Genomic DNA, 6000 nt, shown 5'->3' on the forward strand with positions numbered 1-6000 from the left:
TAAGCCTCCGACTTCTTATCTGGTGATGCAGACCTCTAAAAACCATGAGTGCCGTTGAGACAACACATCTCAACAAGAGATGATTGCCCACAGTCTTTTCTAGCACAAGAACACCAAATTACTATCAAATGACATGAAAAAAATAGGTTCAGACAAACGTGCAGATGCAGTTCTTCTTGCAGCATGCAAGGCCTGTAATTAAGTTATGAAACCTCTCACTGGAGGATGTTGTGACCACTGAAAGCTTAGGAGGATTCAAAAAGCACTTACACAAACGCACAGATAAAAATCCATTCAGGTTTATCAAATTCCAGTAGACTCCAGTTTAGGAAATCCTGGAAATGCAAGTTCCTGCAGGTGGAAAATGCCAAAGGAAATGTGTGTGCTTGGCTTATATTTTTTCATAGTTCTTTGGGCATTAGTAACTCTCGGAGACTAGACACCATCTTGTCTGCCCTGAATTTGTCTTGTGTTGCCACTAAATTGCTCCAACTCATTCTACTTTTTCTTGTAGGTGATGCTTTCTCAGCTTCTGAGTTGTTTTTGCCATCCTTTCCTTTTCCATATCTTTCTCCAAGAGCAGGCTCCAGCTGGACTTCACCCTCCATGGGTACTAAGAAAACACCACAAAAAAGAGGTTTATCTCATCTTCTGAATTTTTTTTTTTTTTTTTTTAAGCAGATGCGGGGAGAAAATAAAGGGATTTGGAGTACTGTGAATTTACCAGGTATTTACCTTCCATTCCAGGGAAGGTGTAGTCATCCACCTCTAGCTGTCCTTACCATGTCACCTCTTCTCTGGTAGATCTGGGGAAGAAATGTCACTTATTGGGTGAAACACCCCGTAGAGGGGTACAGCACATCTGCAATTAATTCCTGCAACTGAGAAAGGCTTGATGAATGAACTCCTGAATGCTGAATTTATCTGGCACCTGTGACTCCACACCTGCTTTTCTTGCTGGGCTCATCAGAAACCTTGGATGCTCGGACCTCTGTGTTAATTTTTTTTTTTTTTTTTTTTCCCTTTAATTTAATAGGATCTCAAGCCTGGAGCTCTTGACAGATCATGAGGTGCAAAATCTAGATCCAGACTCAAATTTTTAAGCTTGGGGCCATTTTCTAGAAATGAGACAGATGTTATTTGCATATACCATCTTGTTTAAAGATGGTACGATTCTCTGAATTAGCATAGGTCTAATGAGGAACATCTATTTCAGGATGCTATTTAACAATTCCCAGCTACATTTTATAGGAGATATTATGTTCCAACAAATACCCTCTATAGAAACATTGCCTTCCAGTGCTTCTGAAATCCTTTAGAGGGTGGAATCTGATTGTAAGGAAAAAAGTATGTAAAATATGCAAAAGTTAAAACAGACAGTTGTTTTGAGGTATTTTCAGATCTGAACATCTTGATCTTTGTGATAATTTGTATTCAGACGTGCTATGTTTGCTAAAGGAAAGCTTAAAATGGAAGTTAGTAAAATACTTTGCTTTAGGGATTTGCTGGCTGGCTGTGAAGTGCCAGACTGCTCTTTAACTTCCTTCGGCATTTAGAGGCTCAGCACTTGTTGCATTGCACTGAAATGTCACATCCTCGGCAGAAAATGGAGATGATTTTGTGGGGCCTGGACTCTGAAGGTGCCAGATTTGTTCTGTTTAGGTGTCTGGAGTGATTTGAGATGTACCTGAGTGCCACATGTCCAGAGACGCACAGGTCCAGCCTCACCTGAATGTCTCAGGTATCCTCAGATGGTTCCAGGCACCCAAGTTTGGGTCAGTGAAAAAAACCCTGCCAGTTTCTCATGAAAATTCAATTTGTTAAAGATTGCTTTAGGAGCATTCCACTGAAATACAGAAATGAAAAAAGCAATTAAATGGTGATCCATGTTTTGCATTGGAATCATAATCTCCAGATTGTTTCCCCACATTTTTTGATTCTAGCCTGTCTTCACTAATCTTCAGAGAGTCTTGGAAGGGAGTGGCACAAACTCCCTCACACAAAGGCTCCCTGATGCTCCAGGAATATGCAGGATATCACCTGGGTTCATGTGTCCCTCACACCTTGCAGTCTTACATCGTCTGCAGCTAGAAATAAGTTTGTTCTCTCAGGTAAAAATGGAAATCCTGCAACACAATTTTCCTGGAAGGCAAAAAAAATTGATTTGAGCAATTATTTGACGTCCAAACAAAGCTCGTACCGATGTCTGGTGAAGATAACATCCTGCCTTCTTCTGGGTTTTCACCCGCAATTTCTACCACGATCTTTGATATTTGGCCTCCTCCCACACTCTAGCCAGGCACTGCCCTCCTCCTCTCCACAGAAACCAGCTGGGCTCCCCCAGCTCAAGGAAATGAATATTTGATGTTGGTGTTGATGATTGTTCCAGACAGGGGAAGCTGTGGGCTGTCCTGGTGCGGGCAGGTGACACGAGAGCTGCCAAAAGGGGTTTTTGGGGCTGTTCTCTGTAATCACTCCCTGCACCGCTGTCACACAAGAGCAGAGATGGCAACTGTACAGGTTAAGGTGTTGGGATAAGGTGAGGGATAAAGCACGCGGCTCAGGAAATCTGGGGTCTTCTCCCCTTCAACAGCACAGAGGAAGATTCCTGCCTCAGTTTCCCCCTTTCCCATTTCCCCCTTTCCCACAGAAGCAAAATGCAGAGGCAGGGAGATTTCAGAGCTGACACTTTAAGGAGGAAAGAAGTCATTCCAACCCATGGATTTGCTGTAGGGAACTTGTTTCTTTCACCCACTCGCAAGGTTCAAGGAGCAGCACAGCGGTTTTGCCCCTGTGGATCCTGCAAGGTCTGATAAAAGTTGTGTTTGCAACTACAACCTTTGTAGGTGGGGATGGATGCCCATCTTCCACTGTCTGTGTCTTTATGTGAAATGTGAAATTCTTAGAGTCCTCAGGCTGATCTTCTGCCTGACCCAAAGGCGTGGAGCAAGGGATACACACAAGATATGGCTGCACAAGCCCCATTTTCATATGGGATGAGGCTGACGCATGGCTCCAAGCATGTGCTCCAGAGGAATTATTGCCCTGTAATCAGGGACACAGCAAAGAAATGATCCTCAGCCAGGTCCAACCCTGAATTAATTCCAGAGTTGCCTTTTCAGGCCATGAAAAATCAGATTAAACTGAGAAATGAAACACTGATTTAATTGTGATAATGAATTGTTTCCACTGCTGCAGTGTTACAGGTCCCTTTGTGAGGCCGAAATAAAAAGCAGATGCCCAAGACCATGGGTCTGTCTTGAGGAAGCAAAATGTTTGTGTGGCCAAAATGCAGCACACAAAGAAGTGGTTGGAAACACAGGAGAGTAACATTTAAAAAATAGCATTGGCTTGGAAGAAGGAGCTGGGAGTCAACTTCAGCACCTAACAGAGTCCTGAGACCACAGGTAGGGGAATAAAAGGAATTTTCTGCTGTAGAGTGGCCACACTAAGTTTTGGGGGTTTTTTTTACCAGAATCTGGTCTCTCCCCAACAGCAGCTGAGGTTGTTTCTCTGTGGAGAAACACGTAAAAAGTTTATTAATACCTAACCAAACCAAACTGTTTGCCTGTCCTGGGAATGTTCCTGGTCATGTCCACACTACCTTGCACTTGGGCCTGGCTCTTCTCCATGTCTGGTTCTGAGATGTCCCTTGAGGCTCTTGTTTTCAGGCCAAGATCAGAACAACAACACTGCAGTGCAGTCTGATACAGTCGTGCTCCACAGCAGGAACCTGTCAGCAGGTGTTTTGTCCCTCGGGGTGTGACATGAGGATATATTGGTGGGCATGAAGCTGACAAGCAGCAGCCCATTCTTGAGCTTATTCCCCATTCCTCTTTCATTTTTACAACACCTGCAGGGCCAGGAGAGATGCTGTGGGAGTTCTCCTTGCAGTGTATCAACCTGATGTCAAACAAGGCAAAAACATTTAGGAGAGGGCTAGAAGTGTGATAGACCCTTCCTGTTCCCCTCAGCCACCTCCTCAGTCTGGAAGTGAGTCCAAGGTTATTTTTTTATCATCTTTGTCACCTTTCTCTGCACCTTTCCTGGGCTGTAAAGCAAAGCTCTCTCTTTCATGTTTTTTTTACAAGTGAGTAAACACAAGACCTGAAAGACATATTTACAGAGAAATTCTCCTTAATGTATTATTCATTTGACTTTTTACTAGAAGTGTTTCTGTAGCCCTGATGCTCTGAGGATATAAGTAACATGAGGTTTGTAGAGACAGGTAATGTTTTTATTAGAGCGATGGATAGATTTAAAGAGGTGAAAAAAAACACCAAGTTGTGGATGTATTTCTTGGGTTCGGGTGGGATAGATTTATTTTTCTTTCTAGTAGCTGGTACAGGGCTGGATTTAGGATGAGATGAGTTAATGACAAACTGATGTTTTAGTTGTTGCTGAACAGTGCTTCCACTAAGTCTAGGACTTTTCATCTTATCATACTGTCCTGGCAGTGAGGAGCCTAGGGAGCACAGGACAGGAGACCCAAACTGGCCAAAGGATTATTCCAGGCCATACAGCATCACTCTGAACAGGAAAACTGAACAGGAGGGAATTGTCCAGAGGTTGAGAGCTGCTGCTCCAACACTTGCTGGGCCTCGGTCAGTAAGAGGTGACAATTACAATGTGCATCACTTGTTTTGTACTTTATTTTTATTTATTATTATTATTATTATTATTATTATTATTATTATTATTATTACTAGTATTATTATCCTCCCTTTTCTGCGCTATTAAACTGTCCTTATTTTAACCATTAATTTTACTCTTTCTCTGATTCTCTCCCCCATCCCTCTGAGGGTGAGTGTGCAGCTCTGTTCAGTTGCCTGTCAGGTTAAACCACACCAACAGAGAAGCCCAACTTAAAATCCTTTTGAAAATGGTTTTTGTGAGTATGAACTTACCTATATTCCAGTTGCTTACTGGAGTCATAAAAGATTTGACATCTTTCCCCAGCATTGCTTTATTTCCTTTCCTTTAACAGAGAAAAGATGCTCAATGCAAAGGTTAAAAGTTGTGCAATGCTGTTGGCTACCAAGCTAATTAACCTCATAGTCTTGTCAATCCAAACTTCTGGGATGGTTCATGACTTTCATTGACAGGCTGATGTATTTTAGGTTGCCATCAACCTCTTCTCTTGGATTTACTTTGCCAGGGAAGATTACCTGCACCAAAATAAGTGTCCATGTCAAAATTTGTACTGATTTTACTTTGTTGATTCCACTTTATACCTTCAAGAGTGTCATAGCGGCATCCTCACGATGACTTATTTGGACTTGAGGATCTTCACTGATGAGTGTTAAGTGGTGGTGAGATAAATGCATGTCATACTCTAAACATGTTAGAAGATAAGCAAATAAAATTTATGGTATTTTAAAATACAATAAATAAAGAGAAAAAGATCCACAGTGTATTTAATCTGCTTAAAGTGCACATTCCTTGGTAATGAGATTCCACTTCGGCTTTTTTTTTCCTGATGTTTGGGAAGAATTATTATCATATGCTATATCAAAACAACTTGAAACAATCTGGTCTAGTGGAAGGTGTCCCTGCCCATGGCAGAGGCTTGGCGCTAGATGGCCTTTAGGGTCCCAAACCCTCCTGTGATTCTATCATTATAAACCTTTCCAAAGTTAAAAACTCCATCTGGTTTTACCACTCTACCCCATGGCTTTCACTGTAGAGATTTTTAGAATAGATGACATCACTGCAGAATGTGATTTCACAGGATAAGGACCAGTCCTGCCATTCATTCCACCCACTCTCCTCCAGGGATGGGAATATCTGGTGGAAACAGAGCAACAGGCAGGAAGAGAGGGCAGAATCTGGAACACAACACAACACTCAGCTTGGTGCTCTGTGCTGCTTCCAGGGCTGCTGCAACAGATCAGTCTTGGTGGCTGGAATTCCCTTGGGCTCCTGTGAGTTCCTGAATCATCCCGAGATATTAAATTAAACAAAATAAACAAGGAGGTCAAGAACAGAAGAGGAAAGCAA

This window comes from Hirundo rustica, chromosome 4, assembly GCF_015227805.2.
Source record: "Hirundo rustica isolate bHirRus1 chromosome 4, bHirRus1.pri.v3, whole genome shotgun sequence".
NCBI lineage: Eukaryota > Metazoa > Chordata > Aves > Passeriformes > Hirundinidae > Hirundo > Hirundo rustica.